The sequence below is a fragment of the Megascapheus bottae genome, chromosome 2 (genome assembly GCF_031878675.1).
Source record: "Megascapheus bottae isolate mThoBot1 chromosome 2, mThoBot2.hap1, whole genome shotgun sequence".
Classification (NCBI taxonomy): Eukaryota; Metazoa; Chordata; class Mammalia; order Rodentia; family Geomyidae; genus Megascapheus; species Megascapheus bottae.
In genome coordinates this window covers 13,883,365-13,907,748 of record NC_143510.1, presented here as the reverse complement: position 1 = coordinate 13,907,748, position 24,384 = coordinate 13,883,365, and the positions used below count along the sequence as shown (strand labels likewise).

At 46.2% G+C, this 24,384-nt stretch overlaps 1 protein-coding gene across 1 annotated transcript in view; it reads left to right on the top strand.

Moving 5' to 3' along the window:
• The first annotated feature begins 1,644 nt into the window (after window positions 1-1,644).
• Window positions 1,645-24,384, top strand: part of Arhgef3 (Rho guanine nucleotide exchange factor 3) — a 289,317-nt gene continuing 266,577 nt past the window's right edge. The window contains exon 1 of the mRNA XM_090320712.1: window positions 1,645-1,817. The gene's annotated coding sequence lies outside the window, so the exon portion shown is untranslated. The remainder of the gene's footprint in view (window positions 1,818-24,384) is intronic.

Below are 24,384 nucleotides of genomic sequence, written 5' to 3'. Positions count from 1 at the left end.
TACTGGAATGTACGTCAGTTTGCTCAAGATGCTCCATTTTGTTTTTGTCAGACAGGTGGGCTTCAGGCCAGGAAGAGACCAACACTTCCAGGCTGTGTTTGCAGTTAGGCAGAGGTTGCTGGGAAGAATGTCCCAGCTGGTTCAGAGTGAGTTCAGAACACCTCGTGGTAGTTCTGGATCGGAAAATCTATATCTTGAGGATGCTACCAGGAAAGCTTGCTCCTCCAGTGAAACAGGCTTAGCGGTGTCCGTGTAGGGGCCTCTCAGAGCCCTGGTACTGCCTGGAACCTGGGTACCTTGTTCTGAAGCTCTTCCTACACGAGGATGGCTCGCCACGTCCAGGGTCTCACCTCTACTTAGCTGCTGTCTTCAAATGTGTGTCCCACACGAGGTCCTGTACAACTGGAGGCTGCTGTGAGTGTTCGATGCCTGCACCGAGAATACACAGCAGGCACCTGGAAGCATCCAGTGATTTCAAACTTTCTCCCCCCCAGGGTTCTAGAGCATCCTTTCCTCCTGACTTCATGTCATCCAGAGGATAGGAAGCATGCTTCGCTTGAAGCCGTTAAGAAACGCTTGACTCAGGTGGCCGTGTTTTTTGCTTTCTGCACGGGTGACCCGGGCCCTGGGCGTGGCGCTGGCTCGTCCTGAGAACCTGCAAGGCCGACGCCCGGCCCGGGGCAGCTCTAGGCGTGTCCTGGCTCTTCACGCCCCGGGCTAGGAAAGCGGGGAGGAGCTGGGCCACACGGGACAGGCTCGGGGAGCCGGGCGGGGGTTCCACGCTGGCTCCAGCGTTCTCGGCCCGGGAGCAGAAGCCACGGCTCCTGGCTATGAACCCCCTTTTCTGATTCTCCGAACGCTCCACAGGAGTCGCGATCGGGCGGTTCCCCCCTCACCCCGATTTCTCAGCCTCACTGGAGACTCGGGCAGGGAGTGAGGAGAGCAGGGGTCGGGCCCCAATCTGCGTCCCGCCCCGCCTGGAGGTCCTGGGCCCCGCCTCCCGCGGCCTGCCTGGACGCCCGGGGACGCTCCTACCACGCCCCGAGGAGCCGCCTCCCGCTCAGCCCTGCCCCGCCCCGAGGAGCAGTCTCCGCCTCCCGCCAGGCTCCGGCCCCGCCCCTCTCCGAGGAGCCGCCCCTCCCTGAGGAGCCGCCCCTGCCTCCCGCCCGCACTCGCCTCCCTCCGGGCTGAGGAGACGCCCCCGCCTCCCGCCCAGCCCCGCCCCGCCCCGGGGAGCCGCCCCCGCCTCCCGCCCGGGCTCGCCTCCCTCCGGGCTGAGGAGCCGCCCCCGCCTCCCGCTAGGCCCCGCCCCTCCCCGAGGATCCGTCCCTGCCTCTCGCCCAGCCCCGCCCCGGGGTTCCGCCCCCGCCTCCCGCCCGGGCTCGCCTCCCTCCGGGCTGAGGAGACGCCCCCGCCTCCCGCCCCGCCCCGGGGAGCCGCCCCCGCTGGCCCGCCACCCCCCGCCTCCCACCCGGCCGCCGACGCGGGTGTCCTCCGGCCCGGCGGGCGAGCAGCGGGGTGCGGAGGCGAGTGCGGCCTCCCTCCACCTGACCTCTACGGACCGGCCCTCCCGTGGGAACCCGCCACCGCGCTCGAGCGCCCCCTCTCTCCTCAGAGACCCCGCGGGGCACGTGAGAGCCCCGGGGCGCCGCGCAGGTGACCCGCACCCGCCAGTCACCACACGGCCGACCGCTCTGGCCCGAGACCCCCCGGCTCCGGTCCCCTGGCCGTGAGTGGGAGAAAAAGTTCCCGGAGCCGTTTCCGCGGGGCGGCGCCACCTGTCCGGGCGCGCCCCCTTTCCAGACGTCCTGCTCCAGGTCAGTGGGCGCGGGGCTCCGGGCGGCGGGGCGGGGACCCGCCCGGGCTCGCCCGTGGCGGCCTTGGCTTTTACACCGGCGGTCCCGGAGTGGGAGGCGGGGTGGCGGACACCGAGGGGCCAGGGTGCTGGGAGCCGGAGGAGCTGGGTGGCGGCCGGCCGCTCCCGCCCCGCGCGCCGGCTCCGCGTGGGGCTTGGACGTGGCAGAGGCTCTGCGAGCGGCTTGTTCCTGGAGGTCTCGGCTTCCCAGGATTTATGGCCGGGACCAGGGTTGCTTCCCGCATGGACGTGATAACGGCTAGACAGCGGTTGCCCTGCAAAAACTTAAGTTTTTAATCGTTCCATGCACTCACTGCCTTAGGAGCGATGGCTTTCTCCCCTGAGGTATCTCAAGGAGAGCCTTGCTGGCTTTGTGTCATTAACCTGTCTGAGCCTCCGTTTCTTCATTAGTATGTTTATTGTATTGATTGTACTGGAGTTTGAACTCAAAGCCTTGTCTCTTCCACTGAAAGCTGGTATTCTACCACTTGGGCCACACCTCCATTTCAGCCTGTCTACTGTGTTGATTGCAGATAAACCTCACCACCGTTTCTACCTGGGCTGGCTTCCGCTGCAGTGCTCAGATGTCAGCCTCCTGATTAGCTAGGATTACAGAACCAACAACCGTGGATATTAATTAGATTTGTTCCATGCAGTTTTGACCAGAATGATAAAAAATAATAAACCAAAAGAAGTTTCAACATGTTTTAATGCCCGCTGCACTTGATGCTGTTGAAACTCCCAGTCTGTCCTGTGTAGTTGTCAGTTGTGTTTCAATCATTGTGTGCTCTGATGAGTATTTCCTGGCACACAATGCTGAATTGAAGTGCCAACGTGCAAATCTGAGACTTGTTGAAGTGGTGGGTGGCATTATGGGCAAAATGAATCCAGCATCTACAGAACAGTGCTGAACTGTGTGCATCCTGAACATGCATAATTTTTTCTTAAGGGGGCTTCCTTGTTACCATAGACCCATGGATACCAAGGATCAGAGGCTAAGGTGCGTTCGGTAATGACTGGCACACAGTAACTTCTGTGTGTGTCAGTTGCTGCTATTGTCATGCCAGACTCTGTGCTCATTGCACTCCTAGTGATATGACCTGCAGCCTCTTGCTCTGGCTTCCCCCCTTTTCCCCCACCCCCAGCTCCTGCTACAGATCTGGCCTTATTTACCCAGTAGCATAATCTCCCTTCTAGAGTGGAAAACCTCAGCCTTGCAAGAACCCTTCTTAGGTTTAACCAGTGTTGTTGGAAGTGTTTCTCAGCATGGGGGATTAGAGATGATCTTGGTCAAAGACACTGTTGGGAAGCAGGGTTGGACCTGGAAGCTCTGGGTGTGTGACTGAAGGTTTGACTTGCCTTTGTGGGTTGGGATTGGGAGGCAGTGAGGTTTCTCTGGAATTCCGTACAGCTCTGGGCCCCCCTGGCAAGCTGACACCCTGTAGTATGAGTGCAGAACTCTATTTACAGGCCTAGGGGCCTGTGGGCCATTCCTTTCCAGCTGATTGTCACAGTTTCAGTGGAGTTTCCAGGGGCAACTACACCTCTTTAGTTTGTTTTTGTTTTTTTTCATCTCCTCCCTCCCTCTTCCCACCCCTTTCTCTTTCTCCTGTGTGTATGTGTCTGTGTGCTCATCAGCACAAATGGAAGTACCCTTGAACTCAGGGCCTGGGCACTGGTCCTTAGCTTTTTCTCTCAAGGTTGGCACTTGAACTACACTTGTGGCTTAAATGGTAGTATGAGTCTCATGGGTTTTCCTACCCACCCAGGTTGGCTTTGAACCTCAATCCTCCAATCTCAGTCTCTCGAGTAGCTAGGATTTCAGGTGAGAGCCACTGGTGCCTGGGTACATTTTTGTTTTTCCTTGAATTCCACCAGTAGGAGTGCTGAACCTGGACCCTAGAATCCTCCTGAAATTTACACTCAACATTGGAGCACATGTGTATATTTTTCCTGCGGGCTCCTCTCTTATCTGATTCACCAACCTGTGTGCTATTAGTGGAACAGGCACTTAGCCTATCCAGGGCAGGCCCTTTTTAGGAAGTGGAGATGGTGGAACACATATTTCTTGCTCAGAGCACACCTTCAAGCAGAAAATTCAAGAACACTTTGAGAATATCTTGGAGGAAGGTCAGATGGGGAAGGAAGAAAGCAGGTTGTGGGTTTAGAGGCTGCCTGTCAGCGCTGGGCTGGTGGAAAATTGTTGGTCTCAGAGCCTCTGTACTTGCTTGCTCCTTTCCTGAGCATAGCTTGCAGCACTTTTTTTTCCCCTGTGCTCTGCACTTTGTAACTTCAGCTCAGATGTCTGCTCTGGAGAGGCTTCCCTGACCACTGCTCACATTCTCCCATTTGTGTGTGTGTGTGTGTGTGTGTGTGTTTGCCAACCATGGGCTTGAACTAAGGGCCTGGGAACAGTCTCTGGCCACTTGTACTTAAGATTAGAACTTTACCACTTTGAGCAGCACTCCGAGTGGATATATACACACACACCCAAGCCATGAGACATTTATTTTATGATAGATGATGCAGTGGCTATTACTCATTTATAGCTCTTTTTGAGAAAAGCTAGCTAGCCGCCTTTCTTTTCCTTCTCCTGCTGCTATTGTTGCTGCTGCCACCAGTATTTGAATTTGAGCTTAGGGCCTGGGTGCTGTCCCTTAGCTTTTTCTGCTCAAAGATACCATTCTACCACTTGAGCCACAGCTCCACTTCCTGTTTTTGGGTGATTAATTGGAGATAGTCTTATGGAGACTGCCAGGATAACTTTGAACCACAATCTTCAGATCTTAGCCTCCAGGGTAGCTAGGATTACAGGTGTGAACTACTGGCACTCTGCTCTCTAATGCCAGTAAAGATGGTTTTTGTTCCAGGGATGTCCTTTTTGGGATCCTCCTAATTCTCCATTAGTACATCTTCTCTCCAGGTGTTGTTTTTGTTCTTGTTGGCATATGTGTAAGGGAATCCAGCTGTTTCACCTACCTTGGAGCTAGATCATAAATATTAGATCCAGTCTTGTGCTTGCCTATGTTTTTCACTGTGTGGCCCAGGGCACACTTTGAAACAAAGATCATTTTGCCTTTCCCAACATCACCTCTTTTTTTCATTTCTCTTTTTCTTTATTGTTGGTCATGGGGCTTGAACTCAGGGCCTGGGTAATATGTTTGGCTTTTCTGCTCAAGGTTAGCCCTCTATCACTTTGAGCCACTGCGATACTTCTGGTTTTTTGGTGGTTAATTTGGATAAGAATCTCATGAATTTTTCTACCTGGGCTGGCTTCAAATCTTGAGCCTCAGATCTCAGTCTGGGTACTATCCTTTGGCTTTCTCAAGGCTACCACCTGAGGCACAGCACCATTTCTGACTTTTTCTATGTATGTGGTACTGAGAACTCAAACCCAGGACTTCGTTCATGCTAGGCAAGCACACTATCACTAGGCTACACTCCCGGTCCATCTTTAGTAAATTATGAATAGAGTTACTATTGTAAATAGCTAATTATAAATAAAGATTTGATGAATTAGGAATGAAGTTACTATAAACATCCACCCCCCCCAAAAAAAGAGTATCTTATGGATGTTTGCCTACGCTGCCGTTGAACCTTCATCCTTAGATCTCAGCCTCCTGAGTTGCTAATATTGCAGATAGGATTCACCAGTGCCTAGCAAAATTATTCACTTTCAATTTGAGTCAAGGTCAAAAAGCCAAATATTGTATGTTTTTGCTCATATGTGTAAGTTAGACCTAAAAACCCCACAAATAGCCTGGCACAGTGCCTCACTCCTGTAATCCTAGCTACACAGGAGGCTGAGATCTGAGGGTTGCGGTTCAAAGTCAGCCCAGGCATTAAAAAGTCCATAAGACTCTTATCTCCAGTTAATCACCAGAAAACTAAAAGTGGCGCTGTGGCTCCAGCGGTAAGTTGGTAGCCTTGCGCTGAAGAGCTCAGGAACAGCACCCAGGCCCAGAGTTCAGGTCCCATGATTGATGACAACAACACAAAACCCTACAAATATTCATGTATGTATAAACATTCACATATATAAATGTATGCACAGAGGCATACATGTATATGAATACGTATGTATATACCACATGAACACATACACTCATGTATGTATACACACACATGTCTATATGCATACACACAATCAAAATATAGTTCATGTCTTGTTACTCTTGTAGGGTTCTTTGTATGTTTTGGGCTTAGTACCTTTTCAGATAGATGATTTTACAGTGTATTCTTCTATCCTGTGTCTGCCTTTTCCCTTTCTTGTGTTCTTTGAGTACATATTATTAGTTTGGGTGAAACTGACTATATCTTTTTTCCTACTCCAACTTTTGGTTTTTGCTCTCACACTTTAGAAACTTGCCTAATCCAAGATTATAAAGACTTATGCTTGTGTTTTCTTCTAAGAGTTTCTAGTTTTGTAGCTGGTACTGTACCATCAAGCCCTGCTTAGTTTTAGTTCATTTTTCTTTTCTTTTCTTTTTCTTTTTTTTTGCCATCCTTGGGGCTTGTACTCAGGGCCTGAGCACTGTCCTTGGGCTTTTTCCTCAAGGCTAGCACTCTGCCACTTGAGCCACAGCACCACTTCCAGCTTCTCTATGTATGTGGTACCAAGGAATCCAACCTGGATTTTCGTGAATGCTAGGCAAGCACTCTACCACTAGGCCAAACTCCTGGCCCTAGTTCATTTTTCTGTTTCATTTATCTTTGTCTTCCAGTTTGTAAATGTAATTACATAGCTTTTTTAGTAAGCTTGCAAACACAAAGTATGAATCAGCTGATTTTATCCTTGGTTCCTGTGAGTTTTCAGATCAGCTTATTGATGTGTGCAAAAAGACAGTTAAGTGTGTGTGTGTGTGTGTGTGTGTGTGTGTGTGTGTCTGTTTGTCTTGAGGCTTGAATTGAAGGCCTGGGAACTATCATTGAGATTTTTTTTTTTTTTTTTGGCGGTCATGGGGCTTAGACTTTGGGCTTGGGCACTGTCCTTGAGCTCTTCAGCTCAAAGCTACCACCCTACCCCTAGGCCTGGGCATTGTTCCTGAGCTATTCAGCTCAAGGCTGTTGCCCTACCCCTGGAGCCACAGCCCCACTTCCTCTTTTTCTAGTGGTTAATTGGAGATAAGAGTCTCATAGTCTTTAGTGCCTGGGCTGGCTTTGAACCTTGATCCTCAGCCTCCTGAGTATATAAGATTATAGGTGTGAGCTACCATGCCCAGCTTGTCCTTGAGCTTTCTTGCTCAAAGCTAGCACTCTGCCACCTTCCTGATATTTGCTGGTTAATTTGGACTTTTTGGCCGGGGCTAGCTTCAAACTCTGATCCTCAGATCTCAGCTACCTAAGTAGCTGGGATTACAAGCATGAGTCTTCTGGCATCCAGAATAACTGATAGTTTGATAAGAGTGATGTTGCTGGCATGGGTTTGGATATTGGGGTGGGGATAGGGAGCTGGGAAGGCCTCACTCTCTTGACAACCCTCAGCAAGAAACCTTGGTACTTTATTGTCACTCACTCATCTGCCCTAGTTGCTGAGTGTGCAGAGAAGCTCAGAGCCCGCCCTTCAGCCTGCACAGACATGCATCCAGGATTGTATAGGGCTGTTTGTTGTTGTCAGCAGTGACACAATGCAGTGTGGTGGCTTATCGTAGGCTGGAGGCTTCTAAGAAGATATTTTCATTCTGAGGTTGTGAGCTGGGAGGCATCTGTCAGCCCTGGCTACCCTTCGTGCTGGGAATGGCAGGCACCTGCTGCCTCAATGCCCAGGCCTTTTAACTTTGAGGAGGTGAGAACCTGGGTGTGGGGAGGCCCCCAGCTCTGAAACCACTACAGGTAGTGGGTATCCCCAGTGAAGTCAGGCCCTACATCACCTCACTTTGTCTGTTGGGTGAAGCAGGTTCATTGAAGGGAAGGTTCCTACTGCTAAGGTATTTTCTCCTTTCCCAGTTCTCTGAGGTTTGAAGGAAGGAACTAGAATAAGAAGGAGCGGGATGGGAATGTGGCCTAATGGTAGAATGTTTGCCTTGCATGCATGAAGCCCTGGGTTTAATTCCCCAGCACCACATACACAAAACAGAACAGAACTAGCGCTGTGGCTCAAGTGGTAGAGTACTAGCCTTGAGCAAAAGAAGCTCAGGGACTGTGCCTGAGTTCAAGTCCCTGGACTGGTTAAAAAAAATAAGAAGGAGCCTGGTGCTGGTGTCTCAAGCCTGTAATCCTAGGTTTTCAAGAGGCTGAGATCTTGAGGATTGTGGTTGGAAGCCAACCCAGGCAGAAAGGTCTGTGAGTCTCTTATCTCCTCTAAACTACAAAACAAAACAAAACAGCCAAACCTGGAAATGGTACTGTGGTTTAAGTGATAAAAGACTAGCCTTAAGTGCAGAAACTCAGGATCAGAGCCCAGGCCCTGCGTTCAAGCCCTGGGACCATCACAAAACGAAAAGAATAAAAAGGAATAACCACACATATTAAGCGTTTTGTTCACAACCCCCACAAGCACTTATGTGTTGCAGATGTAACGTTTTGGCATGAGCCAGAGGTTTTATTCTTTAGGACAAAGAAAGAAAAATCGGAGTTGACTACATTTGTATCACTGGGAACCTTGTTTTCTACCCTTAAGAAACAGCTCTGAAAAATGCAATTGAAACCTCAGATCCTCACACTTTTCTAGCCCAGATGCAGCAAACAGCTTGCATTTTAAACAAGAACAGTGCTTCACACATGTACGAGTGTGTGTGTGTGTGTGTGTGTGTGTGTGTACGTAGTTGAAGTTATTTATTACTGCCTCTTTTTTTTTAAGGCCATTTAAAAAACACTCTACCACTTGAGCCACTGCATCACTTTCAGCTTTTTCTGTTTATGTGGTACTGAGGAATTGAACCCAAGAGTGCATGCTAGGCAAGCACTCTAGCCACATTCCCAGCCCAAAGGCAGAGTTTTTCCTTTGTTTCTGGAGTAAAAAATGTTCTGTGTGCTAGACATTGTTTTGAGAACTTCACAACATTGAAACTTTTTTTACCCTAGGCGGTAGTGATGGGTTTGTGAACAGAAAGCTAGGGGAAGAACATGATGATAAAATCCATTCCTCCAAAGAAGGAAGTGTGCTTCAGTGCTGAGGATTGGTGCCTTGACTCTGGCCCAGCTTCAGAAGGTACAGCTCAGTTGACCTTATGTGACCTCTTCACATGACACATCTTCTCAGAGGGTGGGAGAACCATCTTCTCTCTGCCTGGCTTTCATTTTACAAAAGCTCTGTGCAGTCTTGCAAACACCAGGGATTTCTTTAAGAAATCACTCACAGTTCATGTGTTCTGGGCTGGGCAGGACCTCACTAATCCTTGGCCAGCTTTATGAGTCAAAACATAATCAGATGACCACCCAAGTGCTTTGGAGGAGAGAGCTGGCAGATTGAGAGAAGGGGATGCAAACAGTCTGCAGGAGATGAGTGGAGAGTGGATGGAGATGAGAGCAGCCCTGTGCTGTGGTGATAACATATGCTCATGGAGAAAGTTAACAGCTGGGGGCTGGGAATGTGGCTCAGAGGTAGAGTGCTTGCCTGGCATGCACGAGAAAGCCCTGGGTTAGATTCCTTAGTACCACATACACAGAAATGCTGGAAGTGGTGCTGTGGTGCTCAAGTGGTAGAGAACTAGCTACGAGAAAGCTCAAGGGCAGTGCCCAGGCTCTGAGTTCAAGCCCTAGGACTGGCAAAAAGAAAAAGAAAAGAAGAAAGTTAACAGCTAGATGCAGATTGCTCATGCCTCTAATCTTAGCTCCCCAGGAAGCTAAAGTGGGCAGCCAACTAGAGGCTCCATTTTCAAATAACCAGCAAAAAGCTAGGTTAGAGGCAAGGCTCAAAATACCTAGAAAGACAGTGCTTTATTTTGCTTTGTTTTTGTGGGTCATGGGGCTTGAACACTCTAGGCGTGGGCATCATCTCTGAGTTCTTCAGCTCAAGGCTACCACCCTACCCCTTGAGCCACAGCCCCACTTCCCATTTTCTAGTGATTAATTGAAAATAAGTGTCTCACTTTTTTTAATGCCCAGGCTGGCTTTAAACTGTGATCCTCAGATCTCAGCCTCCTGAGTAGCTAGGATTACATATATGAGCCACTGCACCCTGCAGGACAGTGTTTTTGAAGTTGTACAGAAGAGCAGAGGAAGGCAAGGATTGTAAGCAGGAGTGGGTCCTTGGGAGAGTGGAAAAGCACTTGCCTAGCGAGTGCAAGGCCCTGAGTTCAGTCCTCAGCTCTGAGGAGTGGATATGGCTACATGGAGGAGAGTGTCCCAGAGGAATTCCTGTCTCATGACTGATTCATTTACAGACATATGCCAGAGTCAAAGATGGCATCAGAAAGCAATTAGGGTCCTAGAGATTGTGATGGGGCACAGCTGTTTCTGTTGCCTAATGATGTCACAGCAGTGAGTGAAGAAGACACATTTCTCATGTCTGGTTATGATAATGTTGCTATTAATAAGCTGCACTGCCAATTTATGTGTATGCCAGTCCTGGGACTTGAACTCAGGGCCTAGATACTGTCTCAGCTTTGGGGCGCAAAGCAAGTGCTATACCACTTGAGCCACAAATCCACTTCAGGCTTGTTTTTGGTTTTTAGTTGGAGATAAGAGTCTCAAGGACTTTGCTGCCTGGGTTGACTTCAAGCCATAATTCTCAGATCTCAGCCTCCTGAGAAGCTAGGAGTACAGGCAGTGATCCGAGTGCCTAGCTCTATTTTAAATGGAATAAGCATCATGGTGCACTTGTGTAGTTCTAGTTACTCAGGAGGTAGAGCAGGAGGAACGCTTGAGCCTGGGGAATTTGAGTTTTGCTGGAGCAACACAGTGAGACTTTCATCTCAGGCACAAAGTTGGACTTGTGTAAAACAGTGTGTTGTGTCATATTGGAAGCAGATTCATGCCCCCCAGCTTTTCCCAGTCTCTTCATAACATCAGAAGCCACAGGAAGGGGTTGACCTGTGCTGCCAGTTTGAGTGTATTCTGCTGTTTATTCACATAGTGACGACATCGCCTAGCAGAGCTATTTCTCAGGCTGAATCCTATGAAGAGGGGTGGGCAGCATAGACTGATGGATTTGGTGGCATGGTGTAGATTTTCTTGCTTTGAGTGGAACGGTGTGTGTGTGTGTGTGTGTGTGTGTGTGTGTGTGTGTGTGTGTGTGTATGTGTGTGTGTGTGTATTCCCGTTTAATACCAGAGATCTGAGACTTGATGGGCCTACATGGAAAGGCTCACAGTGAGGCTCAGGGGATTCTGGGAACTAAGTGCTCTGCAACCTTTCAGTGTCAGGCAAAGTTTGAGTGTCTTTGCCTCTGCCCCAAGCCGTCAAGCAGCTATGGGCACCGGAAGCACCCTGGCCATGTGGGATTTCAGCCTATAAGAGAACAGGACATTCAGGACATTTAAAAAAAAAGTTTATTTATTATCTTATTGATTATGTGCTAGTACTAAGGCTTGACCTGAGGGCCTTTCTCTCAGGTTTTTTGCTGAAGGCTGGCACTGTACTACTTGAGCCACAACTTCAATTCCAGCTTTTTGCTGGGTAATTGGAAATAGAAGTCTCACAGACTCTCTACCCAGGCTGGCTTTGAACTGAGATCCTTAGACCTCAGCTTCCTGGGTAGCAAGGATTACAGGCATGAGTTGCTGGTGGCCAGCCAGTTTTTACTTTTATAACTTATTGATATGTGATTCGCATGCTATAAAATGTGTACAATTCAGAATCAGGTATGGGTGGCTCACGTCTGTAATCCTAGCTTCTCAGGAGGCAGAGATCTGAGGATCACAGTTAGAAGCCAGCTCAGGCAAATATATCCATCGGACTTTTTTCTCCAATTAACCATCAGAAAGCCAGAACTAGAGCTGTGGCTCAAGTGGAAACCTCAGAGGCAGTACCCAGGCTCTGGGATCAAGCTTCAATGCTAGCACAAAAAAATTAATAAGAGTAGTATTTTTTAGCATGTTCACAAGACTGAACAACCATCACTGACATTTAGTTCAGGAAATTTTTGTTTTGCCAGTCCTGGGGCTCGAACTCAAGGCTTGGGTAGTGTCCCTGAGCTTCTTTTACTCAAGGCTATCACTCTTCCACTTGAGCCATAATGCCACTTCCAGCCTTTTCTGTTTATGTGGTACTGAGGAATTGAACCTAGGGCTTCATGCATGCTAGGCAAGCACTCTACCACTAAACCACATTCTCAGTCCCTCTGAAATTCTTTTTCCTGGATTTTACTTTCTACATCTACTTTTCAGTGATTGACAAGCCCTCCTGCAGCTTGCTCAGACTCAGTCTGGGTTATTGGATAACACGATTGACTCTTGTCTCTCTCACCTTCATCCTGATCAGATTCACTGTATCTACTTTCAAAATGTGCCTTCTGCTCACAGCCTGTGCCCCTGCTTCTGTGTCCATGCCACTTTTCGCAGTTGTTCTGGTGGATAATTGGAGTTAAGAGTCATGGAGACTGGGAGTGTGGCCTAGTAATAATAGGTGCTTGCCTAACATGCATGAAGCCTTAGGTTCAATTCCTTAGTACCATATACACAGAGAAAGCTGGAGGTGGTGCTGTGGCTCAAGTGGCAGAGCGCTAGCCTTGAGAAAGCTCAAGGACAGTGCCTGTACCCCAGGTTCAAACCCCAGGACTGACCAAAAAAAAAAAAAAAAAAAAAGAGTCTCATGGACTTTCCTGCCCAGGCTGACTTTCAGCTTTGATATTCGGATATCAGCCTTTTGAGTAGCTAGGATTACAGGTGTGAGCCACCAGTGCCCATTCCCCTCGTAACCCCGTTCCAAGTGACTTAGCCTGGGTGCTTCCTGATTGCCCACCTCAAGGCCTTTGTGTTTGTTCTTCCTCCTTCCTGAAAAAGTTCTCCTAAGTTTGCAGCGTTCACTCCCTCACTTCCTCAGACCTCCATGGCCATTGTGTCTCAGCTGTTACCACTGTTTTCCATTCCTTGGTACCACCAACATAGAAAAAGCTGGAAATGGTGCTGTGGCTCAAGTGCTAGAGCTCTAACCTTGAGAAAACCCAAGGACAGTGCTCAAGCCCTGAGTTCAAGCCCAGGACTGGCCTAGCATCAACTCCAAAGCTTAGAGGATGTTGACCCCCAATAGGTATTACACCTCTTAATCTACTTGATGTACCCTAGCCGGGTGAGGTGGCTCACACCTGTAATCCTAGCTACTCAGGAGGCTGAGATCTGAGGACCGTGGCTCAAAGCCAGCCTGGGCATTAACGACGGTGAGACTCTTATTTCCAATTAATCACTGGAAAACTGAAAGTGGCGCTGTGGCTAGAGGGGTAGGGTGTTAGTCTTGAGCTGAAGAGCTCAGGGACAGCGTCCAGGCCCAGAGTTCAAGCCCCATGACACACCAAAAAAAAAAGTGCCTTAACCACTTTCTCCAACATCCCTCTCTGCCTTCTCTTCTTTACTACTTCTTCTTCCTGCTATATAATTATCCAGTCTACTTGTGTTTCATTATATATCTTGTTTGTGGTCTGCCTCATTCACTAAAGTTAGTTCCACAAAGGCAGGAATTTTGCTTTGCCTTTCTCCATCCCTCATTCCATTTCCTTTCCTCTTTCCTTCCCTTCCTTTTCCTTTTTGTGTGTGTGTGTGTGCCTATATTGGGATTTGAATTCAGAGTCTGGGTGCTGTCTCTTAACTTTTTTGCTCAAGGCTGGAACTCTACCATTTGAATTACCACTCCACTTTCATCTTTTTGCTAATTAATTGGAGAGGCGTCTCATGGGCTTTCTTGCCTGGGCTTACTTGGAACTGGGATCCTCAGATCTCAACCTCTTGAGTAGCTAGAATGATAGGTGTGAGCTCTTGGTACTCAGCTGGAATTTTTTTTTTCTGGTCGTGGGGCTTAACTAAAGGCCTGGGCACTGTCCCTGAACCTCCTTGTGCTCAAGGCTGGTGTTCTACCATTTGAGCTACTTCCAGTTTTTTCTGTGTATGTGGTACTGAGGAATCGAACCCAGGGCTTCATGAATTCTAGGCAAGCACTCTACCATTAAGTCACATTCCCAGCCCCCCTCCCCTGGAATTTTTCTTGTTTTTTTTTTTGTCACCATTGCATTTCCTGAATCATACCTGGAACAGGTAACTAATGGTCATTGAACTGATAAAGGGAAATTTAGCTAGTAGAAACAAAATGCAATTGTTGCCTACATTTTTTGAGCCCTTTTTGGTCTGCTTATTTTTGAGATAGTGTCTCACTTCCTGTCTCTTCTGGGCCTGACTGTAATCTTACACTTCCTGCTTTAGTTGGGATGCAAACTTGGTGCCATCACGCCCCGTTTATTCTATTGAAATAGAATCCCACAAATTTTTGCCCAGACTGGCCTTGAGCCTTATCCTCTCGATCAGATTCCTGTGTAGCTGGTGTCACTGGTGTGGGCTACTGGCACTCACTGCCTGGGGGTTTAAAAATATTCTTGTTATATAGTAGTTGTACAGGGTAGTTACAGATTATGAATATAATGCTTCTTTGTCAGTGTTAACCCTTCTTTTGTTTCTATTTTTCCCTTCCATTCTTCACCCTCAAGTTGGCTAGGTTTTTTTTTTTTTTTTTTGGCCAATCCTGGGCCTTGAACTCAGGGCCTGAGCACTGCCCTTGGGCTTTCTCAAGACTAGAGCTCTACCACTTGAGCTACAGCACCACTTCTGGCTTTTTTCTATGTATGTGGTATGGAGGAATTGAACCTGGGTCTTCATGAATGCTAGGTAAGCACTGTACCACTAGGCAAAACTCCCAGCCAATTGGCCAGGTCTTTTAAACCTATAATTTTTTTTTGGTGGTCCTGGGGCTTGAAATCAGGGCTTGAGCACTGTCCTTGGGCTTTGTGAAGGCTGCCACTCTACCACCTGAGCCATAGCACCATTTCTAGCTTTTTCTGTATATATGGTACTGAGAAATCAAACCCAGGGCTTTATGAATGGTAGACAAGCACTCTACCACTAGACCACACTTCTGGCCCTAAACCTATAAATTATTACATGCACTTGTGTACATGTATATGACTCTCATGTTTATTAACACATACATGTAGATATATATTATATTTTAAAATATACTTAAAATATTTGTAATATATATAAAAATATATTGATGTAAAATATTTGTAGTATTTAAAATAAAAGTATTAATATATATTTTCTCATATACATCATGTATTTGTGATATATATTATATCTATATACACGCCAAAATATATTTACATCTGTCTGTCTGTCTATCTATCTATCTATCTATCTATCTATAAATGAATGACAGGGAAAGTGAGAGCTGACTGACTTTCCAACCAAATATTTCTTGCAAAAGCCATTTTCCCTTCCTCTCCTAAAGTTGCTGGTAGTCTTTATGTTCTCTTTCTTTCTTTTCTTTTCTTTTTTTTTGTCAGTTGTAGGACTTGAACTCTGGGCCTGGGCATTGTCCCTGAGATCTTCAGCTCAAGGTACTGCCCTACACCTTAAACAACAGCACCACTTCCGCTTTTCTAATGGTTAACTGGAGATAAGAGTCTCACAGATTTTATTGCCCTGCCTGAATTTGAACAGAGATCCTCAGATCTCAACCTCCTAAGTAGTTAGGATTATAGGCGTAAGCCACCACATCTGGCTTCTTTATGCTTCATTTCTTGTTAGTAGCTAAGTAGTATTTTGAAGAGTTGATGTATTAGAGTTGATGCAGCACTTTTGGTTGACCTTGTCTGCTCAGTGCTGCTGGACTCCTTCCAGTTTGTGTCCTTGTGGATTTCAGGGCAGTGTCCAGTGCTTGGCCTTTGTCTTTTCAAGCCTGAGCAAGGGTTGTGGCCAAGCTGGGCTGATTATGGCTTTGGTTACTAGTTCAAGGCTGAATATAGACCAAGACAGGTGGGGTTGTAGGTTCCTCGGGTCATGGTAACTTGTTCAGAGTGTCAGGGAAGGTGATCAGGAATGTCTGGTCTCATAATAAGATAAGGACTTGCTAAATGTTGAGTGGTGAGGTGCAGTGGGGCAGGGCAGGCCTTTGGATTCCCTGACTGCCTTATTTCAGCCATCTTCTAATAAGGCCTCATTTCTCACACCGAGTTAGTCTTCACTCCAAGAACCTAGTGTGTAGTGGTCAGCTTGAGCAAAGTTAGCAAAACTATATCTCAGGCATGGTTGCTCTCACCTGTAATCCTAGCTACTTCAGGAGTCTGAGTTCTGAGAATCAAGGTTCAAAGCCAGCCCAGGGAACTAAAGTCCATGAGACTCTATCTCCAGTTAACCAGTAGAAATCAGGAAGTGGCCCTGTGGCTTCAGGGGTAGGGTGGTAGCCTTGAGTGGAAGAGCTCAGGTACAATGCCCAGGCCCAGAGTTCAAGCCCCATGACTCACAAAAACAAAACAAAACAAAAAAACCAAAACAAAGAAAAAAAAGAGGGCTAGAGGTATGGCTCAGCTGGTAGAGTTCTTGACTAGCAAGTCCAAGGTCTCAAGTGCAAATTAACAGTCCTCCTCCTACCCAGACAAAAAGAATAATAGGTCAGAAGAAAAACATTTGGGAAAAAAAATCATCTGGATGTTGGTGGCTCACATCTGTAATTCTTGCTATTCAGGAGGCTGAGACCTGAGGATTGCAGTTTGAAGCCACCCCAGGCAGAAAAGTCTGTGAGACTGTTACTTCCAATAAACTACTCACAAAAAGCCAGAAGTGGTGCTATGGCTTAAATAGGAGAATGCTAGCCATGAGATAGAGACACAGGAGACACAGGGACAGCATCCAGGTCTTGAGTTCAAGCCCCCAGGACTAGCAGCAACATCAACAACAATAAAAACAACTGGTTTGTCAAACCCAATTGACTGTCTTCTCCATTCCTTCTTGGTTTTGGCTCTTAGTCCTGAGCAAGATGAAATGTTCAGAAGTCTTCCTAAGTGTGCTGTTGGGGCTGGGATGCCAGGGAAGCAGAGCAGTCTGACATTGCACCTGGGGTCAGGTGCTGGCACTGCTGTCTGACAGTCTTGGTTTCTTTGACTGTAGAACAGGGTTAAAATGATCACATTTTACCTCACACAATTGTTTTGAGGACTCAGTGAATTAATAAACCCAAAGCCATGCCAGGTACCCATGGCTCACACTTGTGATCGTGGCTATTCAAGAGGCTTAGTTCTGAGGATTGCAATTCAAAGCCCACGAGACTGATCTCCAATTAACCACCAAAAAGCAGCAAGTGGATCTGTGGCTCAAGTGGTAGAGTGCTAGCCTTGAACAAAGAAGTTTAGGGAGAACACCCAGGCCCCATGTTCTAAGCTCCAGGACCAGCACTAAAAATAAATAAGCAAGCCAACAAGCAAACCAACCCAGGTCCTTAGAACAGTATGTGACCCAGATGGAGAATGCCTCAGTGAGGTGCATGCTTTGGTTCTGGTACCAGAGCGTTAAAAGTGGACTAGGAATAAAACAGTTTCTATTGGGTCCAAGAAAGTACAAGAGTTGTAGTTTCTACTTACATGATTCCTTGAATTGGGCAAAGATGAGACAGAAGAAGAATGGAGGTTCTCAGCGACTGAGGTGTGGGAAGGAGGTAAAAACTTCTACCTCATGGATTCAGAGTTTCTGTATGGGATGTCAAAAGTGTTCTGGGAGTAAAGTGCTGTGATGGTTGTATAACACTGTGAATGTTCCAGATGCAACTGAACTTTATGCTTATGAATGGTTCACATGGGCTAGAGATGTAGCTGAGTGGTAGAGTTCCTTGAGGTCAAACCCCAGTTCTATCACATACAAAAATAGTTAAAGCAGTATAGAAAGCAGTGTACACACACACACACACACACACACACACACACACACACACACAAAGTACATGTGTGTATTTATTAAATTAGTGCTGGTCCTAGGGAACTCAGGTCCCAGAAATTCTTTTGCTAAAGGCTAATGCTCAACTACTTGAGTCACAGATCTACTTTTGGATTTTAGGTAGTTACTTGTCGATAAGAATCTCACAGACTTTTCTGCCAGAGCTGGCTTTGAACTGGGATCCTCAGATTTTAGTATCCTGAATAGCTAGGATTACAGGCATGAGCCACTGGTGCTGGGCTTAAACCAGTGCATTTTATGTACCTTTTGCCACAATAAAAAAAAAAAGCTTAAGAGGAGCCTAAGGGTGAGCACTATTAACTCATAGATTTTGTCTTTATTTAATTAATTAATTTATTTTACCAGTCCTGGGGCTTGACTCAGGGCCTAGGCACTGTCCTTGGATACTTTTTGCTCAAGGTTAACTCTATCACTTGAGCCATAGCACCACTTCTGGCTTTTTGTTGTTGTTGTTGTTTAGTATGTGGTACCAAGGAATCAAACCCAGGGCTTCGTGCATGCTAGTCAAACTCTCTTACCACTAGGCTAAACTCTCAGCTAAGATTTTGTCTTTATAGGTTGGAGTTAAATCAGAATGACACACACACAATGAAAAAGAAAGAAAGAAAGAAAAGAAACAGGCAAAGGCCAGAAAAGAATAGGTGGTGGTGGTGGAAGTGGTAGTTGTGGAGATGATGGTGGTGGTGACGTTGTGGAGGTAGTGGTAATGGTGGTTAACATGACGCTTGCAGTGGTTGTGGTAGTCATGGTGGTGTTGGTGATAGTTGTGATGGTGATAGTTGTTCTGATGGTAGTGGTGGTAGTCCTGGTAACAGTGACAGTGATGGAGGTAGTGATGGAGTGGGATGGTAATAGTTGTGAGCATAACAGTTACAGTGATGGTGATGCCAGTTTTAGTGGTAAAGGTAGTGGGTATGATAGTGGTAATGGTGGAGGTGGTGGGAGGGCTGTAAATTGCCCATAAGACCTCAGAGATTCCCGTGTGGCCTGATGCAGCAGCAGGATCTGGGCACAGTGCCAGACCCCTGGTGAGGTAAGCCCTGAGGAAGAGGAGATGGCACATGCGCTTTCCTCAGTGATTCAGAAGGTCAGAAGGGCCCAGGCCAGCACCAGAGCCTGGGTGAGTCACAGCTCATCTAGGAACAAAGGAATATGGCAGGGAGGGACTGAGTGATGACTCAGAGGCTACTGCTGTGGTGAGCTTTCCTTACCATCCCTAATTTGGGGTGGAGCAGGTGAACATACTTCCTGTTGGGAGTTCCTTGCTGGACCTGGTGAAGTGAGGGGACTGGGTCTTTGCTTCCCCTGGAGAATTAGCCCTTGATTTCTCCTGATTGTTTCCCTGATGGTTTGCTTTTCTCTGAGGTTTAAGTGTCCTCTTCCAGTTTGCTTTGCTCCTCTAACACTTTTGTTGGGTTTGTTTCCACACACCTAGTGTGAGTTTGGTCTACATAAGCTTCGTGTTAGCTGCATTCTGTGCTTCTGGTCTTTGAGACCAGAGTCAGTCCTCTGGCTCTCCAATGATTTGGCCTTTTAAGTGGTGGTTTCTCTGTTTGTGACTGAGTTTTCTTACAATACTAGCAATTTGTCCAGAATTATTTTGTAGTGTTCTCTCTCTCTGTCTCTGTCTCTGTCTCTGTCTCTGTCTCTGTCTCTCTCTCTCTCTCTCTCTCTCTCTCTGTGTTGGTACTGAAGCTTAAACTCAAGGCCTACTGTTCTTGGCTTTCTTACTTAAGGTTGGGACTCTTACCACCTGAGCCACACCTCTACATCTGGGCTTTCTGGTGCTTAATTGGAAATAAGAATCTCATGAACAAAAAATTTCTGCCTCTACTGGCTTTGAACTTGATCCACAGATCTCAATTTCCTGAGTAGCTAGGTAGAATTACAGTTGCGAACCATCAGTACCAGACACTCCTTTTTTGCTTTTTCATTCATGGCTGGTACTCTACCACTTGAACCACATCTCCACTTAGGGATTTGACTAGTTTTTTGGAGGTTATGACTCTCATGGACTTTTATGGCTGGAATGGCTTCTAGGTGAATGGGATTATAGGTGTGAGCCATCAGCACTGACTTCTAGCTCCTTGTTGAAAGCACACATAGCAACGCTACATTTACTGAGTATCTGTTGTATGTGGCTCTCACTCTTACTCTGTAGGAGACCTCAGGAGGAAATGGGCTGTGTGGATGGGTCACTTGACCTTGGGCCACACATGGGCAGAGCCTACCTGTATCCTTTTTCTGTTCTTCTTACTTGGCTTTTTCTCTCAAGGCTAATGCTCTATTACTTGAATCACAGCTCCACATCTGGCTTTCTAGTGATGAATTGAGGTAAAAGTCTTCCTTGGCTGCCTTCGAACTGAGATCCTCATGTCTTAGCCAGTTTAGTAGCTAGGATTATCCCTGTAACCATGAGTTCATTTGGGACTTTCATTTGAAAGGAATTGTGGGGGAATATGTAACCTTTCCTTGACGGATAGGTCCTTAATTTTTTTTAAAGTTATTTTAAAAGTGATGCAACTGGGCGCTGGTGACTTACACCTATAATCCTAGTTACTCAGGAGGCTGAGATCTGAGGATCAAGGTTCAAAGCCAACCCTGGCACTAAAGACCTTGAGATTCTTATCTCCAATTAACCACCAGAAAACTGGAAGTGGTAGTAGAGTGGAACTGGAAGTAGTAGAGCACTAGCCTTGAGCTGAAGCACTTAGGGACAGCACCCAGGCCCAGAGTTAAGTCCCACAACCAATAAAAAAAAGAAAAAAAAAAAGAAAAAGAAAATGATGCACAGAGGAGTTACAGTTACATAAGTCAGGTAAAGAGTGTATTTCTTTTTGGATAATATCACCCCTTCTCTTGCTGGCCTGATCTCATGGCCTGGGCACTGTTCTTGAGTCAGTCTGCTCCCCCCTCTTTTGCTGGTCCTAGGGCTTGAACTCAGGGCCTGGATGCTGTTTCTGTGCTTCTTTTGCTCAAGGATAACATTCTACCACTTGAGCCACAAGCACCATTTCGGCTTTAACAAATCCCTGAGTTCAAACTCTGGTACAAGTTCTTTTAAAAAGAGGAAATTTAGGGGCTGGGAGTTTGGCCTAGTCATAGAGTGCTTGCCTAGCATGCACAAAGACCTGGGTTCGATTTCTGGGTACCACATATAAAAAAGCCAGAATTGGTGCTGTGGCTCAAGTGGTAGAGCTGTAGCCTTGAGAAAGCCCAAGGACAGTGCTCAAGCCCTGAGTTCAATGCCCAGTACTGGTTTTTTAAAAAAAGAAATGATTACAACAAAACTATCATCACAAAATACATTATTTTGTACCATGTATATAGTTACTATATGCTAATAAAATGATTTCTCTGTACTTAAATTTGAAAATGGGAGTTCATTCATTTATGAAAAGCTTACTTCACGTAGACTATTAAATCAAACAAGAAAGTCTCTCACAACTAACATAGCTTAAAACATGTCTGTGAGCCGGGTGCAGAGGATCATGCCTCTAATCCTGGCTACTCAGGATGCTGAGATCTGAGGACTGCTGTTTAAAGCAGCCTGGGGCACTAAAGTCCAAGAGACTCTTATCTCCAATTAATCTCTAGAAAATAGGAAGTGGGGCTGTGTCTCCAGGGGTAGGTCAGTAGCCTTGAGCTGAATTGCTCAGGGACAGCACCCAGTCCCAGAGTTCAGGCTTCAAGACCCCCAAGAAAAAACAGCAACAACAATAACAACACATGTCTGTGAGACATACATAGAGATTAATATGGCATATGTGGTAGAGTACTTGCTTAGCAAGTATGAGTATGGTTAAATCACCAGGGGGAAGGAAGAGGGAATATAGAAATAGAAAGTAGAGGAAGGAAAATGGATGGTAATTGCTAATGGGCTACTATTATTTTGGAAGAGGAGATGTTGAAAATGTTTTGGTTTTAATGGTGATGGTTATGATCTGGTGGATATACTAAAATCCACTGAATTGTATACTTGAAAGGAATGTTGTGGCTGTGCGCTGGTAGGTCATGCTTATATCCTAGTGCTCAAACGCATTCTCGGCAGGAAAATCTGTAAGACTCTTCTCTCCAATTAACCAGCAAAAAGCCAGAAATGAAGTTGTGGCTCAAGTGGTAGAGGGACTTCCTTGAGAGAAAAAGCCAAGAAAGAACACCAGGCCCTGAGTTTTAAGTCCCAGTATTGGCACACACACAGAAATAATTTTATGATATCTAAAATGTCATAAAATGCCTATAAACCATCACAAGGAAATACTAAGATGGTAATAAAGAAACGAAAGAAAGGGAAAAAAAAGAAAGCAATCTTTGTCTTCTCCCTGGGACAGTGTAATTTCCTTCATACCCTAATCCTCTTTTTGCCCTTCAGTGGCATCTTACCCAATCTCTCTCCCCCCAGAATATAGACTCACAGTGCCTGTCATTTGAGAAAACTCGGAAACCCAAACAATAATGCAAACTTTTCCCATGTCCTCTAAAGACCTTGCAAGACTTTCCAAAATCCTCTTACAAAATAACACTATGACAGAGTGCCATGTTCAGGGGCCAGGTTAGGTAGTACCCATGGTCAGAAATGTAGTCTACGATGAGCAGATACCATGTTCATGGCCTGGGGAGAGACCACTGGAAAATGAGAGGAGAGAAGATGATTGTGTAGAAGTGCTCAGGGACAGCCTTTCTCTTGTTACCGTGAGGCCAGGCTGTGAGTGTGGGGAGGAGCTGGCCTGACAAGAAGTGGGAACATTCTGGTAGTTAAGCCCAGAGACTGAGCCATGGACGTCACTAGAACCTGTGAGAAACCAGATCAGTCCTATAGACAACAGAAATCTTAAGACACAGAAAGCATTACCACAGCTGAGCATTTGTGGTTCACATCTGTAATCCTAGCTACTCAGAAGGCTGATATCTGAGGATTGTTATTCGAAGCCAGCCTGGGCAGGAAAATCCAAATTTGGGCAGCAAAATTGGAGAAATTCATCTATAGGTAATAAGAAAAGGCAGATTATGGAAGTGTTGCTTAAGTGGTACAGTGCTAGCTGTATGGTAAAAGCCAAGCAAGAACACTAGGCCCGGAATATAAGCCCCTGTAATAGCATATGCACTACTGAGAACTACTGGTTCTCATTTATGTGTGTAGGAGTTAGCACATGAGGTCTGGTACACAGAAAATAGAGTAGAATAGAAATTAATAACCTTTCACTGGGCGTTTGAGACTGAGGCAAGAAGATTACTAATTTGAGGCCTGGGTTACAGAGCAAAATTCTGTCATCCAGTCATGAGACAAAAACTCTTTATCAAAGGAGATTGGTAATTGAGTTAAAAGCAAGCTATAGTCTGGGAGAAGATACTAGAAAAACCTATTTGAAATGTATGTGTCCAACAAAGAATTTGTATCCAGAATATATAGTTTCTAAAAGCCAATACTAAATACTTAAATTAAAACCAATAGCTGGGGCATTCAGTGGCTCATGACTATATCCTAGCTACTCAGGAGGCTGAGATCTGAGGATAGCTATTTGAAGCCAAACTAGGCAGAAAAGTCTGGTGAGACTCTTACCTCCAATTAACCACTCAAAAATCCTCCAACCCCCCTCCCCCCAAAACCAAAAGTGGCACTGTGTCTCAAATGCTAGTGTTGAGTACAAAGAGGCTCAGGGACAGCACCCAGGCCCTGAGTTCAAGCCCCACAACCAACCCCCAAAAAGTGAAAAAAAAACCCCATAATATTAAATATCTTAATTTGGGGGGGGTGATAGGGGAATGGTCATGGGGCTTAAACTCAGAGCCTGGGTACTGTTCTGAGCTGTTGCACTCAAGGCTAGCACTCTACCACTTTAGAGCCACAACTCCATTACCTGTTTACTGGTGGTTAATTGAAGATGAGTCTCACTCACTTTCCTGTCTGGGCTGACTTGGAGCCTCTATCCACAAATCTTGGTCTCTTGAGTAGTTAGGATTATAGGTGTGAGCTACTGGCACCTAGCCTTAATTTTTAAAGAGCCAGACTTGAGCAAGCGTGTCACCAAAGAGAACATCCAAATGAACACTAAACCTATGGGAAGATACTGAACTTGTTATTTAACTAGGTACTGGAGACAAGACTATTTAACTACAATGAGATACTGTTATTTACCCACTAAAATGGCTAAACTGAAAAGTACCAACAGATAAGATGTTGTTGAAGATAGGAAGCAACTGGAACTTACATATACAGGTAGTAGGAGTGTGAATTCGTACAATCACTTTGGAAAATTATTTTGGATTGTGTCTACTTAGAAAATATTCACGGTTTCACTCCTAGATACAAACTATGAGAGACATATACACTAATGTGCAAAGCCACTGTTATTCATTACTATCCTCAAATGGAAACAATGAGATACATATCCATAACCAGATAAATATGCACAGCCATAAAAATATTGCATACAATGGAATGCACTCGCAGGGAGAAAGAGGGACTTATTGTCCACACCAGTGGCTGGGATAAAACTTAGAGTGCCATTAAGCCAGAGGTAGGGGCCAGGCAAGCATTATATAAGCACAACATCAGCAAAGCCAGTCATGCAGTTAGAAAACAAGGGAGTGGTTACCTTGGGGTACAGTATTACTGGAAAGGAGCTTGAGGATGTCTTCTTGTTTGGGGGAATGGTAGTT